The sequence below is a fragment of the Prionailurus viverrinus genome, chromosome B2, assembly GCF_022837055.1.
Source record: "Prionailurus viverrinus isolate Anna chromosome B2, UM_Priviv_1.0, whole genome shotgun sequence".
In the NCBI taxonomy this organism is placed as follows: domain Eukaryota; kingdom Metazoa; phylum Chordata; class Mammalia; order Carnivora; family Felidae; genus Prionailurus; species Prionailurus viverrinus.
This window is the reverse complement of record NC_062565.1, coordinates 1,885,256-1,902,531: the sequence shown is the minus strand read 5'-3', so window position 1 is coordinate 1,902,531 and position 17,276 is coordinate 1,885,256. Positions and strand designations below refer to the sequence as shown.

Genomic DNA, 17,276 nt, shown 5'->3' with positions numbered 1-17,276 from the left:
TATGAGGACTTTAAGAGACAAAACAGATGACCATAAGGGAAGAGAAACAATATAAAAACAGGGAGAGGGACAAAACAGACAAGACTCATAAATATGGAGAACAAACTGAGGGTTGCTGGAGGGGTTGTGGGAGGGGGGATGGGCTAAATGGGTAAGGGGCACTAAGTAATGTACTCCTGAAATCATTGTTGCACTATATGCTAACTAATTTGGATGTAAATTTTTAAAAATAAATTTTAAAAAACTGTACATAAATGTTCACAGTAGAACTATTCATAATAACCAAAAAGTAGAAACAATCCATTTCTGTTGATTAATAAATGAATAAACAATTGTGCTATAATCATATAATGGTACATTATTCAACCATAAAAAAGAATGAAGTATTTATACATGCTGTAACATGGATGAACCTTGAAAACATTACACTAAATGAAGGAAGACAAAAAAAGGCCACATAGTGTATGATTCTATTTTACAAAATGTCCCAAATAGGAAAATCCACAGAGACAGAAAGTAGATTCATGGTTGCCAGGGATGAGAGGTATGGGAAGTGACTGGTAATGTAAACAGAGATGGAAACTTTTTAAAAATTAATGAAAAGGAAATAATAATAAAAAACACCGGGGCGCCTGGGTGGCTCGGTCGGTTGAGCGTCCGACTTCAGCCAGGTCACGATCTCGCCCTCTGTGAGTTCGAGCCCCGCGTCGGCTCTGGGCTGATGGCTCAGAGCCTGGAGCCTGTTTCAGGTTCCGTGTCTCCCTCTCTCTCTGCCCCTCCCCCGTTCATGCTCTGTCTCTCTCTGTCTCAAAAATAAATAAACGTTAAAAAAAATTAAAAATAATAATAATAATAAAAAACACCCTAACAAATGAAGAATGCTTTGAAGGACTCATCAATAGACTGGACAATCATTAGACACTACTAATGGTGTGGATTTATTTTGGGGTGATGAAAATGTTCTCGAATTAGATAGTGATGATGGTATCTCAAATTTGTAAATATACTAAAAATCACTGAATATTACACGTTAAGAGGATGAATTCTATGTCCTGTGAATTATATCTCGATAAAAAATATTAAAATCTATTCATTCCATGTAGGGGAAGGGAATACCCAGGCCTGGTCTTACCTTCCCATACAGGGGAAGAGCAAGCCCCAGCCTGTTCTGTCCTTCCTGTCTCATGTAAGGAAGGAAAGGGAACAAAAACTGAGAGGCACTTGTGAATATCACAGTCCACGGCCACAGACTCCCTGAAAGACTGAAACCTAATCTCAGGACTCTAGAATGCTGCCCTCCCCTCACCCTATCGCCACATTAATAGGGATCCTATATAACACGGGAAACAGTTGGAACAATTGCACAGCTTAGTTCTATTTAAGAAGTCCAGAGGGAAACCCAGAAGCAAAAGGTAAGGCAAAAACACAGACACCAGACCAAACTTTAGCTCTGATACCTACAGCTATAGCAAACAATAAATACCCAAATTCTACCTACAAACACATAAAATCCCACACTATTTATCTAAAGACCTATTTACCTCAGTTCTTTTTACCTAATTTATTATGTCTGGTTTTCAAAATACAACAACAAAAGAAGGCACACTAAAAGGTAAAAAGCAGGGGCACCTGACTGGCTCAGTCGATAGTGCATGTGACTCTTGATCTCAGGGTCATGAGTTTGAGCCCAACGTTGTAGAGATTACTAAAAAATAATAATAATCATCACAATTTAAAATTTAAAGTAAGGTAGCAGTAATCAAAACTAAACTTAGATTCAGCAGAGATGTTGGAATTACCAGACCAGGAATTTAGAAGAACTATGATTAATATGCTAAAGGCTCTAATGGGAAAAGTAAACAACATGCAAGAACAGACTGGTAATGTAAACAGATGGAAACTTTAAGAATTAATGAAAAGGAAATAATAATAATAAACACCCTAACAAATGAAGAATGCTTTGAAGGACTCATCAATAGACTGGACGAGGCCAAAGAACCAGAGAGGTTGAAGAAATGTCACCGATAGAAACTTGCCAAACTGAAAGGCAAGGAGAAAAGAATTAAAAGGAGGGAAAAGAATAAGAACTTTGAGGCAAAAGGCAAAGTATAATTCATATGCTAAGGGAGAGGAATGAAATCAGATAAAATGCTCAAAGCCTCAGAAGGCAGAAAGAGTGGAAGAAGAAAAAAAAAACAAGAGCCATGAATAGAAAACAGTAACAAAAATTATAGGTATTAACTGACCTGTATCAATAATCATTTAAAAAACTTTTTTTAACATTCATTTTTCAGAGACAGAGACAGAGTGTGAGTGAGGGAGGGGCAGAGAGAGAGGGAGACAGAGAACTGGAAGCAGGCTCTAGGCTCTGAGCTGTCAGCACAGAGCCCAATGCGGGGCTCAAACTCACAAACTGTGAGATCAGGACCTGAACTGAAGTTGGACGCTTAACCGACTGAGCCACCCAGGGCACCAATAATCACTTCATTTTTTTTAAGTTTTATTTATTTTTAAGTAATCTCTACACCCAATGTGGGGCTTGAACTCATGACTCTGAGATCAAGAGACACATGTTCCTCCAACTAAACCAGCTAGGTGCCCTTCAATAATCACTTTAAACATCAGTGGTCTAAATATACCAATTGAAAGACAGAGGCTGGTTAAATAAAATTTAAATTAAAAAAAAAAAAAGGCAGGTGGGGGGAATCTCCTAGATCATTAAAAAAAAAGAAAGTGAATTAAAAACAGGAAAAAGGGGTGCCTGGGTGGCTCAGTCGGTTAAGCATCCGACTTTGGCTTAGGTCATGATCTCATGGTTCGTGAGTTCGAGATTCACGTAAGGCTCTGTGCTGACAGCCTGGGGCGTGCTTCGGATTCTGAGTCTCCCTCTCTCTCTGTCCTTCCCCCACTCATGCTCTCTCTCTCTCTCTCTGTCAAAAATAAATAAACATTAAAAAAATTTTTTTAATTAAAAAAAGAAATCAAGACCCAACTTTTAAGTTCTCTACGAGAACCACTCTTTAAATGTAAAGACACAGATTAAAGAGATGAAGAAAGATACACCATGCTAACACTCATCATACAAAAGGTGGAGGGCTGCCTGGGGGCTCAGTCAGTTAAGCGTCCAACTTTGGCTCGGGTCATGATCTTACAGCTGGTTTGTGGGTTTGAGCCCCATGTCTGGTTCTGTGCTGACAGCTCAGAGCCTGGAGCCTGCTTCAGATTCTGTGTCTCCCTCTCTCTCTGCCCCTCCCCTGCTCACACTCTGTCTCTCAAAAATAATAAAACAAAAACAAAAAAGGTAGAGTAGAGGTGCTTGGGTGGCCCAGTCAGTTAAGCATCCCACTCTTGATTTGGCTCAGGTCATGATCTCATGATTCAATTCGTGAGATTGAAACCCTGAGCCTGCTTGGGATTCTCTCTCTGCCCCTCCCCCGCTTGTGCTTTCTCTTTCTCTCTCTCAAAATAAAATAAACTTAAGAAAGAAAGAAAGAAAGAAAGAAAGAAAGAAAGAAAGAAAGAAAAAGAAAGAGTGTGAATGGAACTAAAGGGTATTATGCTAAGCGAAATTAGCCAGTCAGAGAAAGACAGATCTCATATGACTTCATGCATATGAGGAGTTTAAGATACAAAGCAGATGAACATAAGGGAAGGGAAGCAAAAATAATATAAAAACAAGGAGGGGGACAAAACGTAAGAGACTCTAGGGGCGCCTGGGTGGCGCAGTTGGTTAAGCGTCCGACTTCAGCCAGGTCACGATCTCGCGGTCCGTGAGTTCGAGCCCCGCGTGGGGCTCTGGGCTGATGGCTCGGAGCCTGGAGCCTGTTTCCAATTCTGTGTCTCCCTCTCTCTCTGCCCCTCCCCCGTTCATGCTCTGTCTCTCTCTGTCCCAAAAATAAATAAAAAACATTGGAAAAAAAAATTAAAAAAAAAAAAAAAAAACGTAAGAGACTCTAAAATACAGAGAACAAACTGAGGGTTGCTGGAGGGGTTGTGGGAGGGGGGATGGGCTAAGTGGGCAAGGGGCATTAGGGAGGACACCTGTCGGGATGAGCACAGGGTGATACATAGGGGATGAATCACTGGAATCTACTCCTGAAATCATTATAGCACTGTATGCTAACTAACTTTGATGTAAATTACAAAATAAAAAAATTTAAAAGGAAGTTGTAGTAACTATATTAATCTTAGACAAAGCCAGCTTTAGAGCAAGAAAATTTACTGGGGATAAAGAGGGACATTACATAATGACAAAGGAGTCAGTTTTCCATGAAGACATTACAATATTTTATGTATATGCACCAAGCAATGGAGTGTCAAAATACAGAAGGCAAAAACTGGTACAAATGCAAGGAGAAATAGATGAATCCACTCTTAGATTTGGAGGTCTTAACATCCCTTTTTCAGTAATGGAAAAATCCAGTAGGCACAAAACAAGTAAGGACATAGTCGGATTGAATAACAGTGTCATTCAGTTGGTTGTAGTTGATATCCGTAGAATACTTTATCCAACAACAGCAGAATACTCATTTCTCTCAAGCACCCATGGAACATTCACCAATATTGGCCACATTCCGATGGCCATAAAATACACCTTAACAAACTTAAAAGAATACAAATCATACTAAGTACGCTCTCAGACCACAATGGATTTCAAAGAAATCAGTAACAGAAAGATAAGTGGAAAATCCCAAAAGATTTGGAAGTTAAACAACATACTTCTAAATAAAACATGGGTCAGGGGCGCCTGGGTGGCGCAGTCGGTTAAGCGTCCGACTTCAGCCAGGTCACGATCTCGTGGCCTGTGAGTTCGAGCCCCGCGTCGGGCTCTAGGCTGATGGCTCAGAGCCTGGAGCCTGTTTCCGATTCTGTGTCTCCCTCTCTCTCTGCCCCTCCCCCGTCCATGCTCTGTCTCTCTCTGTCCCAAAAATAAATAAATGTTGAAAAAAAAATTTTTTTTAAAAAAAAACATGGGTCAAATAAGTCTCAAGAGAAATATAAAAATGTTTTGAACTAAATGAATACTTCTCAAAATTTGTGGGATGACGCAGAAACATTGTTTAGAGGAAAATTTATACCATTGAACGTATATATTAGAATAGAAAAAATGTCTAAAATCAAAAATGTAAGCTTCCATTTTAGGAAATTAGAAGAAGAGCAAATTAAGTCCAAAATGAGCAGAAGAAAAAGAAATAAAAATTGGAGCAGATATCCGTGAAGCTGAAAACAGGAAATCAATAGAAAAAAATCAGTGAAACCAAAAGCTGTTTGTTTTTATTTTTTTTAAGATCAATAAAACTGATAAACTTCTAGCCAAGTTAGCTAAGGAAAAGAGAGAAAGAAGACACAAATTTTAATATCACTGTGGATTCTATAGATATTAAAAAAAGGAATATCATGAACAACTCTATGCCCACAATTTTTTAACCTAGATGAATCGTACCAATTTTTTGAAGGACACTACAATTCTGATTTCAATTACAATGTGTGGGTCTTTTTTTCCCACACCACCAAGCAGTTCTCAGATATCAGGTGGGTGTTATGCAATTCAACTCAATTCTGATACTATCTACCTGGAGATGGCATCAGATCTTCTCTGTTAAGGGCTCAGTCCTGCAAGACTGCCCCCTCTCCCCACCTAAGATGCCAATCACAAGTCCTAGGTTGTTACCTGAGCTTCAGACAACAAACTATAGATGGGAGGGACCAATGACCCCATCCTTTGGTTTGATTAATTTGATAAAATGGCTCCAAAACTCAGGGAACCAGTTTACTTACTAGAATACTGGTTAATTATAAAAGGATAGAACTCAGGAACAGATGCACAGGGTAAGGTATTGAAGAATGGTGCAGGACTCCCATACCCTCTCTGAGCATACCACTCTTCCCAAATCTGTGTTCACCAACCAGGAAGCTCTCCTAACCCCCTTCTTTTGGGTTTTTGTGGAAGCTTCATTACATAGACATGATTGATTAAATCATTGTCCATTGGTGATTGAACTCAATCTCCAGCCACCCCTTGCTGGGGGGGGGGGGGGGGGTTACTTACAGTTCCAACCTTCTAATCACATGGTTGGCCCCTCTGACAACCAAGCCCCCACCCTGAGGTGCTTCCTAAAATTCACCCTGTTAACATAACAAAAGATCTCTTTGTCACTCTCAACACTGAATGGAGAGGAAGACCAAATATATGGTTTTTATTACAAGTCACAAAATCACAAACACAATTACCAAAACTCACACAAGGAGAAATGGACAATCTGAGTTGGCCTATATCTGTTAAAGAAATTAAAACAATAATTAATCTTCCCAAAGTACCAGGTACAGATAGATTCACTGGTGAGTTCTACCAAATATTTAAATAAAAATTATGTGACTGCTGTACTATATCATTTTTTTTTACATTTATTTATTTCAGAAAGAGAGCGAGCAGGGGAGGGGCAGAGAGAGGGAGAGAGAAATTCCAAGCAGGCTCTGCACTGTTAGCACAGAGCCCAATGCCAGGCTCAAACACATAAACTGTGAGATCATGACCTCAGCTGAAATCAAGAGTGGGACGCTTAACCAACTGAGCTATCCAGGCACCCCAATGCTGTACTATCTCTTAACGATAATGAAAGCATAGAGGAATACTTCCTAATTCATTTTATGAGGCCAGTATTATCCCAATACCAAAACCAGACAAAGTTATTACAAGATGGGAAAACTGCAGACCAATATATATTTCATAGATTGAAAAATCTTTACTAGAATATGAGTAAATTGATTCCAACAATGTATAGGAAGAACTGTATACTATATCCAAGTGAAATTTATTCTTGGTATGCAAATCTGGTTCACTATTTGAAAATCAGTTAATGTAATTTATCTCATCAATAGGCTAAAGAAGAAATGTCATATAATCATATCAACAGATGCAGAAAAAGCATCTGACAAAATCAAACACATTTATAATAAAAACTCTCAGCAAACTAGGGATAGAGAGGGAACTTCCTCAACTTAATAAAGAATATCTACAAAAACCTACAGCTAACATATTTAATAGTAAAAAAAAAAAAAACAAATGCTTTGCTATTTAGATGAGGAAGAGGATAAAGACGTCCCTTCTCACCATTCCCACTTAACACCATACTGGAAGACTTATGTAACGCAACAAATGAGAAAAAGAAATGAAAGTAATGTAGTTTGGGAAGGAAGAAATAAAACTGGCTGTTTGCCATAACACGATTGTCTCTGTAGAATATCCTAAAGAATAAAAAATAAAAATAAAAACCCTTCCTGGACCTAATAAGTGATTATAGCAAGGTTGCAGGATTCCGCTTAATACAGAAAAGTCAATTGCTTTCTTATATAACAGCAATGAACAACAGGATTTTGTTTTTTTGTTGTTGTTGTTGTTGTTGTTTTTCAACGTTTATTTATTTTTGGGACAGAGAGAGACAGAGCGTGAACGGGGGAGGGGCAGAGAGAGAGGGAGACACAGAATCGGAAACAGGCTCCAGGCTCCAAGCCATCAGCCCAGAGCCCGACACGGGGCTCGAACTCACGGACCTCGAGATCGTGACCTGGCTGAAGTCGGACGCTTAACCGACTGCGCCACCCAGGCGCCCCAGGATTTTGAAATTAACATTTACCTTAGCACCAAAAAGATAAATACATAATTTGGTATAAATCTAACAAAATGTGTACAAGATCTCCATGAGGAAAACTATAAAACTCTGATGAAAGAAATCAAAGATCTAAATACAGTAGGAGATATTTCATGTACATGGATAGAAGACTCTGTTGTCATGATTGTCATTCCTCCCAATTAAATTATAGATACAATGTAATCCCAGTTAGTTCTTTTGTAGATACCAATAAATTGGTTTTTTTAATGTTTATTTATTTTTTTTGAGAGAGAGAGAGAGCAAGCATGAGCGGGGCAGGGGCAGAGAGAGAGGGAGAGAGAGAGAGAGAGAGAGAGAGAGAGAGAGAGAATCCCAAGCAGGCTCCACGCTATCAGCACAAAGCCCAATGCGGGGCTACATCCCATGACCATGAGATCATGACCTGAGCTGAAATCAAGAGTCCGACACTTCACCAACTAAGCCATCCAGGCGCCCCTCCAACAAATTGATTCTAAAGTCTATACAGAGAGACCACAGACCCAAAATAGCTAACTCAGCATTAAAGGAAACAACAGACGACTGACACTCCCTGACTTCAAGACCAGTTATAAATCTACAGAAATCAAGACACATGATATTGGCAAAAACAATACACAAATAGATGAACAGAGTGGGATAGAGAGCCCAGAAATAGACACATACTCCCGAGGTCCACACCAAGGAGGAACAGGAGGCTCTGAGTGTAGTGAAGGTGGAGGAAGAGAAGGACCCTTCCTGGGAGCAGAAGCCTGGATGGCTGGGGGAGGTGCACCTTTATCAGGAGGTCTTACACCAGCGCTTCAGGCTCTTCCGTTACCAGGAGACGCCTGGGCCCCGGGAGGCGCTGCGCCGGCTCCCCGAGCTGTGCCGCCAGTGGCTGCGGCCCGAGACCCACAGCAAGGAGCAGATCCTGGGGCTGCTGGTGCTGGAGCAGCTCATGACCATCCTGCCCGCGGAGCTCCAGGCCTGGGTGCGGGGACAGCACCCGGAGAGCCGGGAGCAGGCGGTGACCGTGTTGGAGAGTTTGGAGACAGCACGCAACAGGTGGGGAAAGGTTAATCCACCGTTCCTTGATTAGACACGAAGGGTCTGCCAGCAAAGAGAGGGGTCCTGTGCAAGCAAGGGGATTTCCGGCCCTTGTTGCTGGGCTAAAGCGTTGTCCTTTTGTTTTCTCTTTGAAGCTCTGCTGCTTATGTGTTTTGTGTGAATTGATTATGACACAGATCTCTTTATTCTGCTTCCTGTATCCATAGGAATTTACAACATGTTATTTTTTAGTAATCTCTACAACCAGCGAGGAGTTTGAACTTCGACCCGAGATCGCGGGCTCCACTGAGCAGCCACGCGCCCCCGTAGCAGATTTTTTTAAATCAAATTTTGAGGTTTTAGCTATTGCCCGATATCTGTGATGGTCTTGTAAACCCAGCTCTACCTGTATGTCCTTAGGTTGAAGCCAAGCTCTACAAACAAGGACGTGGCACCTGTGAGCCTTGCAGATCAGCCCTGACCGTCCAGCCAAAGTGTGATCCTTGGGAGCACAGGCCTGTGCAAGAGAACAAAGCCTCAAAATGTGAATCCTGGTGGAGGTTTTGAAGCACTGAGTAGATCGCATCCGCCTGGGAGCTGTATTTCTGGCAAGAAAAGTGGTGTCTGGGGGTAGAATAAATTTAACACCAAAAGGTTATTTACAAAGTGAGCATATCCAGAGCTGATTTAATTTTGAATTAAGATACTCAAAATTGTTGAATTTTGGTTTTGCTTTTGTTTTTATTTTATTTTATTTTATTTTATTTTATTTTATTTTATTTTATTATGTTCTGCTTAAGATAGCACTTTTCAATTCTATGAATCCAATCACCAAGGAACTATTTAAAAATATAGATGCCCATCGGGCGCCTGGGTGGCTCACGGTTGAGCATTTGACTTTGGATCAGGTCACCATCTCACTGTTAGTGGGTTCGAGCCCCACATCGGGTTCTGTGCTGACAGCTCAGATCCTGGAGCCTGCTTAGGATTCTGTGTCTCACTCTCTCTTTTCCTCCCCTGCTAGCTCTCTCTCAAAAATAAATGAACATTAAAAAAATAGATGCCCAAATCTACCATACATTTACTACAATAGATTGATTCTACTATTATATTTTTAAATTAATTATTAAAAGGGCTATTATTATAGAACAATAGTTTATATTTCAAAAATTGTAGTAGAGAAGGACATATAATGAAAATAAAAGTTCCATTCCAACATTCTCTAATATATACGTATTTCTAAAATCATTCCATGCCTCTCAAGCCCCTGTCCCTCTTTTAGGTCAAGTGGGATTATTTTTGTTATTGTTATTTTAATGTTTATTTATTTTTGAGGGACGGAGAAAGAGAGAGCGTGAGCAGAAGTGGGGCAGAGAGAGAGGGAGACACAGAATCCAGAGCAGGCTCCAGGCTCTGAGCTGTCAGCACAGAGTTCTGTGGGGCTCGAACCCATTGACCATGAGATCATGACCTGAGCGAAAGTCGGACATTTAACCTACTGAGCCACCCAGGCCCCCCAGGTCAAATGGTATTATCCTGTATGGACTGTATTTTCTTATTTTCTATTTTCTTGATGTTCTGGCATTTAGGACCTTGATCCTGGTGCCCCCGGGAGAGCTAGCTGATTCCTAGAGACTGTGGAGAACTCCCTGTAAGTACCCTTTTCATATTTGAACCAGATAATCCAGAGTCCACTCCCCAGCCGGCCCCTTTATCAGGCTCCTTTATCAGACTCTCACACACCAGTCCCCTATTTCTCCTGCTGTAAATCCCCCCCGGGGCAAGGTGGTGGATAACCACAGAACATCCCAGTAGAATCATTCAAACTATGCGATCCTGAGTTCATTCAGCAACCTACCCTACCTTGCCTATTCCTTCTCTGGAAAACTCCAGTAAAGCTCTAGGCCACACTCTCCCCTCTCCTGCCTCCTGCCTTCCTTCGTGGCCTGCACGAGGTGCCACACCTGCTGTTCCTAGGGATCTGTGGAGATCGAAACTTCTTCATGATAGTCCTTCCCATGCCTCCTTGATTAAGACAAATCCTGGGTACATTTTATTTTATTTTTTTAGTATGCTCACCAACTTTTTAAAAAGTCTATTTGTCTTTTTTGAAAGAGCGAGCATAGGCAGGGTAGGGGCAGAGAGAGAGGGAGACAGAGGATCCAAAGCAGGCTCTGTGCTGACAGCAGAGAGCCTGATGTGGGGGCTCAAACTACAAAACCATGAGATCATGACCTGAGCCGAAGTCCAACGTTCAACTGGCCAAGCCGCCCAGGTGCCCCTAAATAATACTACTCTTATCAATAGAACTACTTTATTCATTTAATAGGTCTTTAGTTTTGTGTTGCATACATATAATTAATTTACTAGTCTTCTGCTGATATACATCTAAGCTGTTTGTAGTATTTTTATTACGCACAGGGCATCAGTGGGTGTCTTTATATAAAAGTCTATGACACTTGTGTGGAATTCCTGGGAGAAAAACTTCCCGTAAGTGCAGGCGCAAATGACAGGCACTGAATCGCCATGGTAGATCCATCACAGGGCAGCGAGGCTGCGGTGGTTGCCTGCAGAGTCAGTGCAGGGAGCACGCAGGGTGATGCAGAAAGACAAGTGAGGACTTGGACATTTTACTTTTATGCCTTTTGTACTGTTGAAGTTTTTCCCAGGCGTATCTATTCCTTCATCATAAAAACAAAGGGCACAGGCTTTGGATTCCTGTAGAAGACTGTGTTCCAGGCCAGACTTTACCACTCACCTGCCATGTGATCCTAGGCCACTCACTTAATTTTTAGGTTTCAGTTCCTAAATCTATTACCCAGTTCATGGTGTTGCCGTGAGCATCACCAAAAACTGGCTGATGGATTGGCATTTCAGCTGTCTATTTCCGTGTACCAAACCACCCCCAAAACGTAGTGGCTGAAAGGAACGACCATGAATTGTCTCCCACACTTCTGAGGGTGTCTACTGTTGCACGTGATACCAGTTTGTGTTATCCAGGGCCCTCCTGGGCTGTGCTGCCCAAAATACCTTGCTCCCTTGTCTCCTGCCTTATCAGGAGGCAGAAAACTAGGCCTCTAGAGACACTGTGATGGCCTCAGGTTCTCATGGGCTCTCCCGCCATCTCTCTAGAGGGTGACTGACCTTCTTACAGGGCAGCTCAGGATCTCAAGGACGCAGACGCACGGTGGTAAAGTCTTCGTCCCTGAGCTGACACAGCGTTACTTGCACCACATTCTGTTGAATAAAGTGGGTCACGGGCCAGCCCAGATCCTGTGTAGGACGACTATACCAGGGGTAAATACTGGAAGGTGTGTTTGGTGGGGACTTTTGGAAGATTCTTGGGGAATTTTCATTTCATTCCGCCATTTTGAGTTTAGATCTGGGCCAGGGCCCTGAGGGCCTTTATTTATTTATCTTCATTCTCTGTGACTCATAGGTGCAGTGAGTGTCAAAAACCATTAGGATGATGGCTCTCGATTATCTATCCTAATCTTTCATCAAAACCCTTTATATGGGACATGTGACATTTAAATCATTGACTTGCTCTTCCAGCAGAAGGCTGAACCAGGACTATGAGTGGTGAATTTGCTCCAAAGCCAAGTTCCACGGAAAGGAGCACATTGGATGTTTTCTAGGATGCAAGATGTGGAGAAACCTCAATGTGAGGGCAAATCAGGACAGCAAAAGGTCGACTCCATAAGAGTCAAACAACACAAATGTAAGGAGTGTGGGAAGGCCTTTGCTCAGAGCTCAGGGGTGGTTCGCCCCTGGAGAATCCATACTCAGGAAAAACCCTATCAATGTAACCAGTGTGGGAATGCTGTCAGTTATAAACCAGCCCTTCTTTCACACCAGGAAGTTCATAATAAAATAAAACGATATCGGTATAATGAATGGGGGAAGGCCTTCGGTCAAGACACAGGCCTGGTTCATCATCGGAGAATCCATACTGGGAAGAGACCCTCTGGGTGTAAAGAGTGCGGTAAACCATTTAGGCAAAGCTCACACCTTATTGGACATCTGAGGGTCCACACCAGAGAAGCCCTTCAGATGTCATGGATGTGGGAGGGCCTTCAGTCAGGGGTCGGGACTCACGGAGCATCAGAGAAGCCACACAGGAGAGAGACCCTACCTGTGTAAGGAATGGGGGAGAGCTTCCTGAGGGGGCACCAGCCTTACTCCACACCTGAGGATCCACAATGGGGAGAAGCCCCATCAGTGTGAGGAGTGTGGACGAGCCTTCATTCAGAGGTCAAGCCTTGTTCATCATCAGGGGATCCAGAGAGGGCAGAAGTCTGCGTTTGTGTCCTAACTGTAAGAAAGCCTTTAATCATGCATCAGGCCTTACTGAGCCACTCTAGAAAGCTACAGGCCCTATCGCTGTGTGGTAAGTTCGGGACATCAGGATGTGGTGCGTCCATTCCGTTGTTATTCTAGGCCGTGAGACAGTCTGATGTCACACATCCGGTTGAAAGATCTGGCGGCATCAGGGGAACAGACTGCTCGCATCCTGCCTGACTCTGCAGGGAATGCTGCCCTGCCTCCTGCTCCTCCAGTCTCCTGCCTTGTGGTCCGTCTGTCCTTCTGCTTCCTGAACTCACTGTCATCACATACCCTATCCCGACGACCCAGAGACTCGCGTGTTGTGAGCAGAGGACCACAAAGATGTCATGTGTGTTCCCTGCAGAGAACTTAGCAGGCTGCATGGGGATGTGAGGCTGTTTTTAAAGTTACATAAATGAGGGGTGAACTAGGGAGAGGTTTTCAAATGACTGCTCAGTGAGGTAATTTGCCCTTTTGTTCATCTCCCCTTCACCCTGTTGGTGCCAGGGGTGGGGGGCCACCTGCCCTCATGTATGGACAAACAGGTGATGGACAAACAGGTGACACCTGGTGCCGGACGGAGGTACACTCTCAGCATGACATCCAGGGCCACAGGGGAGCACGAGGAACAAACTGGGACTTTGGGATGCAGGCTTTGCAGTAATAAGAGGACGAGGTGGCCCCGATTTCTTGGGAGGATGTGACTGGCGTGTTTGAATAACGTGCACAGGTGAGGAGGTGAAACCTGGTAGGTTGAGGCTGAGGTGGAGGGCAGCTAGTCTAATGTCGAACCAGCCGGGTGGGGAGCATTCCCTGCTGGGTGGGAGGCAGATCCGGCCAGAGCAGGAGAGCCCACTTAGGCCTAAGGGTCCCTGTGAGGCTCAAACACATCAAAGCAGCTCATGAAATTTTATGCCTTGCCGTGCACTTTGTCAGCTTAGGGGAAAGGGAGTTTTTAGGAAGGAGTTACAATGTATATTTGCATCCTCAACTCCGCACTTCATTCATACGTCCTCTTTTTTCCTTTTTATTTATTTTTTTTATTTAAAAATTTTTTTTTTTACCGTTTATTTTTGAGAGAGAGACAGAACGTGAATGGGGGAGGGTCAGAGAGAGGGAGACACAGAATCTGAAACAGGCTCCAGGCTCTGAGCTGTCAGCACAGAGCCCGACTCGGGGCTCGAACTCATGGACCACGAGATCATGACCTGAGCCGAAGTCGGCCGCCCAACCGACTGAGCCACCCAGGCGCCCCCGCCTTTTTAAATCTCAGTGATACACATTTCTCTTCCAGTTTATCTCTGGAGGAAAAGTCCCAGAATTACCTTTGGCCATCCAGCACTCCAGGTGGATGTGCTCACATATTGTAGTGGGACTGAAGGGACATCAGGTGCCAGAGCCTCTAATCCTTCTCCTGCATCCTCCTGACTTTTTTTTTTTTTAAGTTTATTTTGAGTGAAAGAGAGAGTGGGGGAGGAGCCGAGAGACAGAGAGAATCCCAAGCAGGCTCCGGGCTGTCAGCACAGAGACTAATGTGGGGCTCGAACTAACCAACCGTGAGATCATGACCTGAGTTGAAACCAGAGTCAGAGGCTTAACCAACTGAGCAAGCCAGGTGGACCTCCCCCTTCTGACTTTCTTATGCTAAAAACAGTAGATGTTTCAAGCTGAGGTCACTGTCTACTGTAATCATCTGGATGCTGATGTTCTCATTATGCATTAGTTTATTTTTTCAGCCTTGAAATAAACAGTCTGAGAAGCATTGGTGTCGTCTACTACTTGGAATGAAATATACTTTTCACTACCAGGACTTAAGAAATTAGAAAGTTTATGGGGCACCTGGGTGGCTCAGTCGGTTAAGCATCTGACTTCAGCTCAGGACATGATCTCACAGTTCATGGGTTTGTGCCCCGAGTCGGGCTCTGTGCTGACAGCTTGGAGCCTGGAGCCTGCTTCAGATTCTGTATCTCCCTCTCTCTCTGCCTCTCCCCTGTTCGCTCTCTGTCTCTCTCACAAATAAACATTAAAAAAGATTTAAAAAAAAGAAATTAGAAAGCTTATAGAGAGTATATATAAATTGGGTATTTCACTATATTACTATTTGTATGGGGATGGTATGAATAAATGCCAAGAAAACGTTGGAGGTGCTAATTGTTCATACTTACTGCCATCAAAGTACTTCTATTGTTTTGCTCTGTTTCAAGGTCTAGATAGGAAATACTTGAGAGGTTGAAGTCTACAGGCCAGCGGGAACAGTCAATAAATATTTTAAAAATAAGAGAGAAGTGGAGACATTAAATCTCCCTGAAGTTAGACACCTCGAAATTGAAAATCTAGGTTTTCACACAATACCTGTACATTTGAGGAATTTTCAGCCGATTCAATGAGTTCTCCCATGAAATGTGCTGATGCACTGAGCTTTCTGGCAGTAGGAATTATGCCAGAGATGAAAACTGGTAGCCAAAGTTTCAGGTACATTTGGCAGACATTTTTGTAGCCCTTTCGTTGTTTTTAAGAATTGAATTAGCTGCCAACTTTAAAATGTTAGAGATTTTATGTGAAAGCCTGGATTTCCATCTTATTTTGAAAAATTAAGACCTGGCATCATTGGGCCAGATCTCTCTTGATATGTTTTCTAGTTCATTGGCATCATCACCCTCTAGCTCATGATGCATCTGGGCCCTGGAGACAAGAATTTGCTTACCTGGAGAATGACAACTTAAGAAGAGGTTTATGTTTAATGGCAGAGAAAATAGAAACAATGTGAAGTTTGATCTTTTTGATTGGTTGTTTGCAAAAAAAAAAGGGGGGGTGACCAGAAGTTGAGGAAATTTTAAAACTAGGATTATTTATTTATTTTAAATTTATTTATTGAGAGAGAGAACATGCGAGCAAGTTGGGGAGGGCAGAGAGACAGGAGCAGACTCCGCACTGTCAGGGCAGAGCCCAACGCAGGGCTCAAACCCACGAACCACAAGATCATGACCTGAGCCAAAATCAAGAGTGTGACCGTCAACTGACTGAGCCGCCCAGGCACCCCAGGGTTCTTCTTCTTCTTTTTTTTTTTTTAAGTTTATTTTTGAGAGATCAGGGAGGGGTAGAGAGAGGGAGAGAGAGAATCCTATCATCTACCATCAGCACAGAGCCAGACTCTGGGGTGGATCCCATGAACTGTGAGATCATGACCTGAGCCTAAAAGAAGAGTAGGTGGCTAAACAGACTGAGCCACCCAGGCACCCCTAAAAATAGGATTATTGCTTGATTTAGCTTAAGTGAAAGTAATAAATAGGTACTGTAAATGTCAGTAATTTGACCTTTGTGGCCAAACATATTCACAAGTAGACAGAAGAGCTCTCTGCACAGGGACGTGGACAACACACATTTCTCAATATGTTACTTGTTTAAAGAGTGGTCACTGCATACGTATATGTCGTGTATTTTAAGGGTATGTATTGCTACAAGTAGTACTTTACTACTAAGTAAAACATGGATTCAAATTTGATGAATTTACAATCTAATGGGAAAGACAAATGAACACAAATCAAGAAAACAATCCTGCCTGGAAGAACTGGGAAGGTATACAAAGAAAATGGGCAAGGGCATTGGTAGGACTTTAAGGATGAATTTTATCAGTTCAGGTACTCCAGAGAAATAGAGTACGAACATGTGTTTTTGTAAGGAATCAGCTCAGGCAATTGCGCGGTTGCTGTCTATGACCTGCAAAGCAGGCTGCCAGGGTGGGAACTCCGGCAGGATCTCCACGTTACAGTCATGAGGCAAAATGCCTTCTTGGGGATGTTTTTAACTTTTAGGGCCTTTGGCTGATTAGCCAAGGCCCATCCGGCCGTGCGAGAATGGGAAGGGAGGTCTCTGCTCAAGTCAACCGATCCCAGAAGTGAACCCCATGTACCAGGTCGCCTCGCGACAGCAGCCGCGCCGTGGGAGCGTGAAGCCACCACAGGAGAGGCGCAGGGCGCAGTCAACGCCGCCGGCGTCCCACGCGATTCTCCCGAGGGCGCCATGCAGTGCAGTCGGGCTGTGCGCGGTGCTCCCGTCCGCGTAAACGCGTCCCGCGGAGGTGCAGAGCGCAGCAAGCCGTCTCGGTGCTGGGGCCACGGGAAGGGCACAAGCCTACCCTCCCGCACAGACTGGGTACGTGGGGAGGCAGGTGGCGAGCGGCCAGGCGGCTCCGAGAGCCGGGGGCGGGCGGGGGTGTCGTGACCACACCGGCCCGGGAGCGCAAGCCAGAGAGACGCCCGGACCTCCCGGGACCTG

The 17,276-nt window shown here is 43.4% G+C and overlaps 1 protein-coding gene and 1 pseudogene across 2 annotated transcripts in view; both read left to right on the top strand.

Moving 5' to 3' along the window:
• LOC125165706 (zinc finger protein with KRAB and SCAN domains 8-like) overlaps window positions 1–9,568 on the top strand; it is a 30,912-nt gene extending 21,344 nt beyond the window's left edge. Inside the window, exon 5 of one of the 2 annotated variants that reach the window (XM_047858909.1) lies at window positions 9,096–9,568. The gene's annotated coding sequence lies outside the window, so the exon portion shown is untranslated. The remainder of the gene's footprint in view (window positions 1–9,095) is intronic. The other variant, XM_047858907.1, reaches the window with a different exon arrangement.
• Window positions 9,569–10,140: 572 nt separating this feature from the next.
• On the top strand, window positions 10,141–14,096 carry LOC125165707 (zinc finger protein with KRAB and SCAN domains 8-like; annotated as a pseudogene).
• The last annotated feature ends 3,180 nt before the right edge of the window (window positions 14,097–17,276 follow it).